Source organism: Ixodes scapularis, unplaced genomic scaffold (assembly GCF_016920785.2).
Source record: "Ixodes scapularis isolate PalLabHiFi unplaced genomic scaffold, ASM1692078v2 PGA_scaffold3__209_contigs__length_174095766, whole genome shotgun sequence".
Classification (NCBI taxonomy): Eukaryota; Metazoa; Arthropoda; class Arachnida; order Ixodida; family Ixodidae; genus Ixodes; species Ixodes scapularis.
The window spans coordinates 27,021,500-27,031,111 of record NW_024609868.1 but is presented as its reverse complement, the minus strand read 5'-3'; the positions used below and the strand labels follow the sequence as shown (position 1 = coordinate 27,031,111).

Genomic DNA, 9,612 nt, shown 5'->3' with positions numbered 1-9,612 from the left:
AACCAGAATCGACTTCCAGACTAGTTAAGTCAAGGCGTGGGCTCGGTGGCTGTGCCACAACACGGTCCATTAACCCGCTGTCCTACACCATGCAGGTCCTTACCTCGTTCATCACCCTCGTCATGGTTCCAGCCTTCCTGAATGATACCTGGATTATCGCCACGGAAAGTACGCCCCTTCGCCACGCACACGGCTCGAGAGATTGGCAGTCATCAACAGCAAACGCGCCGCTAAACCTTGTGGCGCTGTCATCTGATCCGTGGATCCCAAGTTCATCGTGGGAAGCACCATCGTCATCGACGTCAACAGATGCGCCAGTCATAAAAGAACAACATCCGGCGACTGCACTCTGTGGGCTCGGTGGCTGTGCCACAACACGGTCCATTAACCCGCTGTCCTACACCATGCAGGTTGGTCTGTCATACGTTAGCTCGTCTAAGAAATCGAGCAACTATCTTTTAGTACAGCTGCCGAGCCTGCAGTGTTGCATTGCCGTTGCTAGTGAATGTGCTCAAGTCATCCGCCGCTTACTGATGTTGTCTGGAGATGTAGAGACTAATCCGGGTCCTGTTACCTCAAGTGAAATCCTAAGCGAATTGCAGAAGCTGTTTGCAGGTCAAACTAAACTCATCGAGGAGGTAAAGGGCCTAAAAAGTCAGCTGCAGATAACCGATAGGACCATATCGGACCTAGGCAGGCGGATGACTGACCTGGAGGGTCATTACCAAGGCCTTTCCACGCTACGTGCTGAGGTGGAGGCCACGGTGACCAGGGCCGCCCACGCGGCTCGTCAGGTCTCTGACCTTGAGGCCCGTGTGGACGACACTGAAAATCAATCCCGACGAAAGAATCTAATATTTTATGGTGTGCCCGATCCCTCACCTACAGAGACTTTTGCCCAGTCCGAACAAAGAATCATTCGCCTTTGCTCTGAACTTTTTGATGTAACATTAGACTCGAAAGAAATAGAACGTGCCCACCGCCTCGGGCGTCATTCGGTCGAGCGTCCACGACCAATAATAGTGAACTTCTCCTTTTTCAAAACTAAAGAAGCCATCCTTTCGAATGGCCGTAAACTAAAAGGTACTAACTTCAGCATGGGCGAAGATTTTTCCCGCTCAGTTCGCAACGCACGGAAGCACCTCCTTGCCTTTGCTAGAAGCAAATCTGCTCCCTTTTCTTTGCGCTACAAAACACTGCTCATCGGCGCAAAACGTTACGTTTTCGATTAATCATGCCAATCAGTCAAAGAAATCTCATAGCAATCGCACCGTCAACAGAAAATTACAACACGCCCCCAACGTGCCCCTCGAACTAATCTTTCTTTTTCGGTGATCTTTACTAACATACGCAGCTTTCTTCCGAAGCGCGAACTCGTATCTGGCGTTGTATTATCTTCTGAATGCAATGTACTTGTGCTTACTGAAACTTGGCTAACCAGTGATGTTACTGACTCCGAAGTTTTAGCGTACCTGCCAAATTTCCGTCTCTTTCGTAATGATCGCAAAGGTACTCGCGGGGGAGGTGTTCTCATTGCCGTAAACCATCAAATACCATGCACTACTATTAACACTTCATCCGATCTGGAAATACTCTGGCTCATCTGTCATGCCGCTCCTGAAACAGTGCTGTTGGTTGTCTGTTACAGGCCGCCGCATAATAGTCCCGATTTTCCGGGGCAGCTTAACGATATGCTGTGCCACCTCAATGCAAAACATCCCAATGCCCACATACTTCTTTTTGGCGATTTTAATTACCCATATGTCGATTGGGCTAACCTGGCGCCTACAACAACGAGCAACGCAGAAACGAGAGAATTTATCGATGTTTGCCTCAATTTTAACCTGTCCCAAATATTAACTGAGCCAACACGTGTCACGCAAGAGACTGCAAGTCTCTTGGACCTAATATTAACCAACCGTCCTGACAGTATGTCGTCAATTACTTACCTACGGGAAATTAGTGACCATAAGGTCATTCACGCTGATTTTATGTTTTCGCCGACGTTGCCCCCTTCTCAAAATAAAACAATTCGCCTCTACAACAAAGGAAATTATGAAGCGATAAATAACCATCTAACCAATTTTTTTACTGACTTTGAGGCTGCTTATCAAAGTCGATCCATCCATGAAAATTGGGTACTACTCAAGAACAAGTTTAACGAATTAATAAATACATTTATTCCTAAAATCAGTTTTTGTGTTAGCCGACAGAAGCCATGGTTCACTAAAACCCTTAAGAGGCTGGAAAATAAAAAAAAGCGTCTTTTTCGCTCTGCGAAGTCAAAACCAAACCCATGCGCGTGGGAAAGGTACTACGAGGCCGAAGAAACCTATTTAAACGCGATCATTGAAGCCAAGCGCTCATTTTTCCTTATTGACTTACCAAACATGTTAATCAATAACCCAAGAAAGTTCTGGCAGGTCATAAACCCTCAGCAGACTCCCGGTTTAACTCTTGCCGATGAATCGGGAAATGTGCTTAGCGATAGTGAGTGCGCTAACATGTTTAATATCGCGTTCTCATCAGTGTTTACTCAAGAGCCCGACGCACCACTCCCACCCGTAATCGTAACTATTGAATCGGAAATGCACCCCATCTCATTTTCCACTGCCGGTATTTCGTCTATTATTGATAACATCAAGTTGTCATCATCAGCGGGCGTCGACGAAATCACCTCGAAATTTTTTGAAGAATTGTAACCATGTATGTTCATCATTTTTCTCACTTATGTTCTCGCAGTCACTTTTCACAGGCGGCATTCCAGATGACTGGAAGGCGGGGAAGGTCGTTCCCGTTTTCAAATCAGGCAACAAGGACTCTCCATTAAATTATCGACCCATTTCCTTAACAAGCGTACCCTGCAAAATCATGGAACACGTCATTTATACCCACGTTATGAACTTCCTGGACTCTAACCAATTCTTTCACTCTTCTCAGCACGGGTTTCGCAGGAACTTCTCCTGCGAAACTCAACTAGCTCTCTTTCTCCACGACTTACATACCTATCTCGACTCTAACTGCCAAACTGACGCTATCTTCCTGGACTTTGCAAAAGCCTTCGACAAAGTACCTCATAGACGCTTGCTACTAAAACTTTCTCGGCTAGGATTAGACCCTGACGTCTTGAAATGGATACAGGAATTTTTGACTAATCGCTCTCAGTCCGTCCTCGTTAATAACCAGTCCTCCAACTGCCTACCAGTATCATCAGGTGTTCCCCAGGGCTCCGTCTTGGGCCCACTGCTATTCCTCATATATATTAACGATTTACCCTTACACGTTACTTGCCAAATCCGTATGTTTGCCGATGACTGCGTTATTTACCAACCAGTTACTAACATTTCTGACCAAATCAATCTACAGGAAAACCTCAACCGCATCCAGGAATGGTGCGACCACTGGCTCATGTCACTTAATCCTAATAAATGCAAACTCATGTCCTTTCATCGCCGAACCAACCCTTTCCTTTTCCCCTATTCAATTGCTAACACTCCCGTCGAACTAGTACAGTCCTATAAATATCTTGGTGTCACCTTAGGTAGCGACCTATCATGGCGCGCACATGTCGCTAACATTATCTCATCAGCAAATAAAAAGTTAGGATTTCTAAAACGCCATCTACGTGCCGCTCCTCAAAGCATAAAACTGCTAGCATACAAATCACTCCTAAGGTCAAAGCTGGAATACGCATCCCCCATCTGGAGCCCGCACCAAGCCTATCTCAGTTATGCACTCGAACAGGTTCAGAACCGCGCCACCAGATTCATCCACTCATCTTACTCGTACAAAGTTAGTATCTCATCCTTAAAAGCTGAATCGGGCCTTTTAGACCTCTCCTCTCGTCGCCAAACTGCTAGCTTATGTCTATTTCACAAGTTTTTCTGTTCTCCGCTCCATCACACGCCCTACATTGTACCCCACGCCCGCATCTCTCTCCGAACAGGTCACCCATTGCAGGTCACCCGTCACCGCACTCGAACTGCCACTTTTTTCAATTCCTTCTTCCCCCGTACTGCAACAGACTGGAACGGCCTTCCCGGCGAAGTTGCTGCGATCACCTGCCCATTAAGGTTTGCTGAAGCTGTGTCAACCATCAATCCAACGTAACAACCTATTGTTCAAGTTATTGTTTTTTTTATATTCTCCCACCCCTTATGTAATACCCCTCCCGAAGGGGTCTTTAAGGAAATAAAGTGAAGTGAAGTGAAGTCAATAAGCCTTGAGGCCACCTCCTACAGGGACTTACGCAAAACACTTTTTTCATCGACATCTAAAAAAAAAAAAAACATTTTCTTTCTTCCTATGAATAATTGTTTATTTAATGTAAGCAAAAACTATTTCAGTCAGCACACTACACTTGTTCCGTATAAGTACAATGACAAACAGTTTCAATCACCTTGATCGGAACAGTTGTTCATGATGGTTCAGTCAGTACTCCGAAGGGTGGCATTTCCGCACCCCCGCGGCGTGAAAAAAACTCCCATTAATTATAAGCGAGAGCAAAGGCCGTAAGGGATGCCGGTATCATAGCCCGGCCGTGGTCTGGTTTGCGCTCTTCAAGCAGTTTTTATACTTCGTTTTAGCTTAAGTCCAGACATTGCCAACGCTACGACGTAATGGGACTAATCAAGCGGCGTCAAAAGCCCAAGTCGCTAGACCTTTTCTGTTTGTGATGGGTTCAGAGATGGGAGAACGCGTACCGAAACAGGACGAACACCATGATGGTGCACTTTCAACGCTGTCTGATTGGGCGCCATCAGCTCGTAGCGTCGGTGGCATCTGGACCTTAAAGGGATACTGAAATAAAAACTGTGATATACCTCTCACGTTCGGAAATGTATTAAGCATGATGAACAAAAATCAGCGAATGACAATGGCACGTCTGTATTTTTAACGGTTGGCTATGCGGAGCGCAAGTTCTTCTGCTTCTTGCACAGGGATTGTGATGACGTAAGACGCTAAGCTCTTATTGGCTGATGGAAAAAAAGAGTGGGTAGACCCCAAGGTATCCAACATTGAAGTCTACCACTATACTCTCCATCAGAGCCAATCAGAGCTCGGTGTCGTTCTGACGTCACCGCAACTCCCGCGCAAATAGCAGACAACTTGCTCTCCACATTGACCTTTTCATCGCTTATCACCAAGGCGAAAAATGCTGACTCATGGAGCTTTAGACGCACGCACAGCGTCTGATATACTGCGCAGGAGACCAACAGCGCATGCTCAGAAGCCGTTTCATTCCCCAGCAGACAAAGATGGCAGCACGCAGAAGGCGATTTCTGCACTCTAAAAAATAGGGGGTGTACAGGGGTTCTTCTTTCGTCCCATATGTAACTCTCTAAAACTACATTTCGTCCTTCTGTTTACTGACGTCGAGCTGGCGATACCAACTTTTGCAAGCGGCTTGATAGCTGTTGGATATAACTAGGGTTCCGCGTTTTCTGTTTTTATATTTTTCGAAATTCGGTGTATTTAGTTCGGTGTTTATTTTAAGATTCAATTTTCGTTTTTTTTTTCGGTGTATATTTCTGCCCACAAATGCATACCGTTTTTTTTTTTTCGGTGAATATGAAAAAAACACCATCGGACACCGGATCATATGATCCTTGAAACCCTGATATTTGTGATCCCTGAAAAAATAACGGCAAAAATACATTAAAAAAAAAATCGACTCTTTATTTGACAAATTTCTGCAACGGTAAAAAAAAAAAAAAGCGCAGAAAAGACAGTGCTTTAAAAAAATGGGACTTCATCTTCTGTAGACCAGGACTACGTGATCTTATATATAGTAAACACATATGTAGTTTCCCAGGTTCTCCTCGTTGATCCACGCTCATTCTTTTCTGTTAATGACCCTGGGCTCCGAGAATGCCCTCTCAACGTTAACACTGGACACTGGCGGGCTAAACAGATGAAGCGCTGCTTGATCCAAAATCGGGCAGTCAACCAAATGTGACTACTAAAAGAAACACGGTGCGACGTTTTGAATAACATTAAAAAAACGAGCGTGTTGGTAAATGCTTAAACAACCGGAAAGAATAAACACGAATTCGGGACGCAAACAGTTGTATCGTCTGTTTCCGTCCCGAAATTGGGTTTAGTCTTTCCGGTTGTTTACGTTTTGAAACCTGACATATTTCGAGTACTCACTAAACTCTGGCTGCAGATCTTGCATAAAGCGAAACACCTTATACTAACTCACACCCGAAATCTTTTTTTTAGGACCAGGAACTTAACACACTAAGCCCGATCACGGAAAGGACACAGGTGTCCCGCAAAGGACAGTCCAAGACCTCTTTTGTTGCATGCTGAACCTTGGAAGAGGGCAATCACGAAGAGGTCACACAATGTCGAACCTTGCGACGCCCTCTCTCCTCTCTCCCCTCCCCCACTCTCCCCCCGCCCATCTCGACGTGAACCTAAAAAACTGACCATTTTCGGTTAAAACAGAATTTTAGGAAATGAATTCGGCTTACTTTTATCGGTTTTTATCGGCTGAAACCGAAAACGCCGAACCTAAAAACTGACCTGTTTCGTTTAAACGGAATTTCCGAAATTGAATTCGGCGTACTTTTATCGGTTTTTATTGGTTTAAACCGAAAATTCCGAACCCTAGAGATAACGTACTAAATAAGCTAATGTGCGTATCAAAGACTAAAAAAAAAAAAATTACTGAGAATTTGGCAGCAGGGCAAAAACAACAGCAAAAAAAAAAAGAAAACAACCTCGATTGTTTTAATGTAGTCTTTAATGAGTATATCGCGGCCGAACTTGTGCACAAAAATAAAAACAAGGAACAGAAGAAAGCCGAGAGTTGCGGGCGTCGAAGTCAGCATGACAGCAAAGTCGAACGCTGGGGCGAAACTGACTGCGGCTTGCCACGCGGAGCCCCATTTGTACACGCGTGGGCTTCTCGAACAAACGGCCTAGAAGGTTCGCGCATAGAATGTTCTAACCTCGGAAATACAGAGTTCTCTAATTTACTAGAACAGTAAAGTGAAAGAATAAATTAAAGACATGTCGCGTTCAGAAATCGAACCCTGGCTCTTTGCGTGGGAGGTAAGCACGATAACCGTTAGGCCACGGCCTAACGGTTATCGTGATACATTTTTTTAGTGTATCTATAGCCTCTATATACTATTTTCTATAGAAATTTTGTAACGGCCTAACGGTTATCGTGATACATATTTTTAGTGCATCCTATTTCCCTCTATATATTAGTTTCTATAACAATTTTGTAGAAAGTGGACAAAACGTTTTGCAACGGAGTTTAGAATTGATTTCCGGTAATGCAGTCGCTTAAGAAAAAGTGACTGAATTTTTTCTCCGCGATTAATTATAAGAGCCAACTTTACAAAAAATTCTAACGTAATAAATACTTTGAAACATTTCTCAAACACGTACATGAAAATATAGGTCGGTCTCAGTGTTGGTCTTTCAAATCGATGACATTAAACACGGCTTTAAAGCAGCTTTATATGCTTTTATGTGTTCGTTTGAATAAACGAACGAAGGGATTTTTGAAAAATCAGGAGAGACTTAAAGAACCACTCAATAACACTGGATCAGTATTACGCCTTGATTATAAGTAATAATAGTCCTACTTGAAATATATCAGCTTAGCTTTATTCCGTCGGCTCATGCGAATAAGTGAAGACGTTATTTCAGCGTTTAAAACATTTGCCGCACGCTCTAAATCTTTGAACATAAAATGAAACACGAAAACAGGCGCCTGAGTGTACTAGACCCACGGTAGAGTGTACTAGACCGTGAGTCTAGTGCACCCTACCGTTGTTGATATTTTGTGCTTGATTAAAGTCGCTCGACGAAGCAGATTTTTGAAACTTTGGGGATTCGACAGAGGAAGATCGTATACGCCGTCATGTTGTGGGGCGCTCTGTTCAAATCACCCCGATCGCCAAAGGTAAGGATTTACAATCGGCAAGTATATTCAGTGTTTTGTGGGTATCCTGGCGCGCAGAGATATGTTAAATGAAAAATATGTACTCGTTCCCAAGATTTCCACGAAGTCGCCTCGCGACCTTTCAGCTGTGGGTGGAAAACGTGTACCCTATCTAACGGGCGGTAGATTGCGACACCACGCTACTATGGTGTGGCTAGAGATAATATAACTTTACCAAAAAGATGGCCGACCGCGCCCGCATTCGCGGAGCGAGCTGACGCGATCTAGCAAATAGTCATAGAGATATCAGTGGGGAACTGTGACTGTATATTAACGAGCGTCCATCTTAAAGGGAAGCTGAAGGGGCCCTTCATATCGAACAAACAGTAAAAGTTAATGTAGACACTTCAAAGATTATGCTTCTTAGGTTTTCTTTCGACTCTATGAGTAGGAGCGGTCGTAATAGCCAATGGACCTTTTCCGAGAAGCGTTCTGCGCACGCGCGAGCGCCCGATGCCAAGCGGCGGAAGTCGGAACGAAAACTCGAGGAAATTCGGAAGGAGGTTGTATATTAGCGAGTAGAACACGTAACTGCAGCATATATATAATTGTGTTACACAAAAAAAGAACGTCGACGGAAAGGAAAACACGACGTTTGGGTGGACACCACGCATTCCCCTCTTTAAAGTCGCGCTGGGCACGCGCAGCTGCTCAGAAAGCGAAGAAACTGGTAGTGTAGCCTCCATAATCGATTGGTAGCGCTGGTAGGTCACTTCCTCGAGTTTTAGTTCGTGCAGCCACCGCCTGGTGCCGTCGGTATGTGGAAAAGGTCCATTAAAATTTCGGCGTAGACCAGCCCGTTGCGGCGTGCCAACGGTGGGAAAGTGCGAGAGAAGAGATAAAAACTAGGAAAAGCGACGGCATCACCGGGGTCAGATGACATTTGCTTGCCACTAAGCTGGCCCGGGAATGCCGTCAATGACGTGATGACACTCTGGACAAATAAGAGGCGGCAGAAAGGATCGCCGCATGCCCGACGGCAATCGCTGCTTGTATTTTTTTTAACATAAATACGCTTTACGTTTACTTCTGTCCAAGATAAGTACGATAACTGAATTCACGGGACAAAGAGCCATAGAAGTTTGCTCCTAATTCAGCGTTCGTTCTTCAGCTTCCCTTTAAGCAGGGGGAGGCAGGAAGGTATTTTTGTAATTTTGGTTGACGACAAATATCTCTACTTCGCTTCGAGTCACTAAGGTTGTTTTTTTTAGGCTTTATCATATGTGCCGCAATACAAAATGCAAGATATGGTATTGATACCGTATTTTGTTTGGCTTCAGAGCGAGAGTATTTGAGTGTAAAAAAGCCGCTTGTTTTGGAAGAAAACGAAGTGCAGTAGATCACCGAAATAACCAAGAAACCGTCTGCTTTAGTCGTCTGCGCAGATGTTCCCTTCAAAGAGAGAATAGGGGATCGGAAATCGTTTCTCAAAATGATAGATGCAGCGAGCTTTCTATAACAAGGAAGCGTCATGTTCTTCCGAACTGAAAGCTTCTTTTGAGAAATTGGACCCGGGGAATTGGAGCAGCTGCAATATATTATTCAAACACTGGGGTGTTTAGAAGTAAATCGCAAGTAGGGGAACAATATTGAGCGCATTCCAGTATGTAAACACTCACGGCTCGAGTTTTTAAGCTCAAGTATAT

At 44.5% G+C, this 9,612-nt stretch overlaps 1 non-coding gene across 1 annotated transcript; it reads left to right on the top strand.

Annotated features, from left to right (window-relative positions):
• The first annotated feature begins 232 nt into the window (after nt 1-232).
• Nucleotides 233-1,232, top strand: LOC115325374. Its single transcript, XR_005715784.3, has one exon. It is a non-coding gene; the product is annotated as an uncharacterized LOC115325374 (transcript).
• Nucleotides 1,233-9,612: the final 8,380 nt, after the last annotated feature.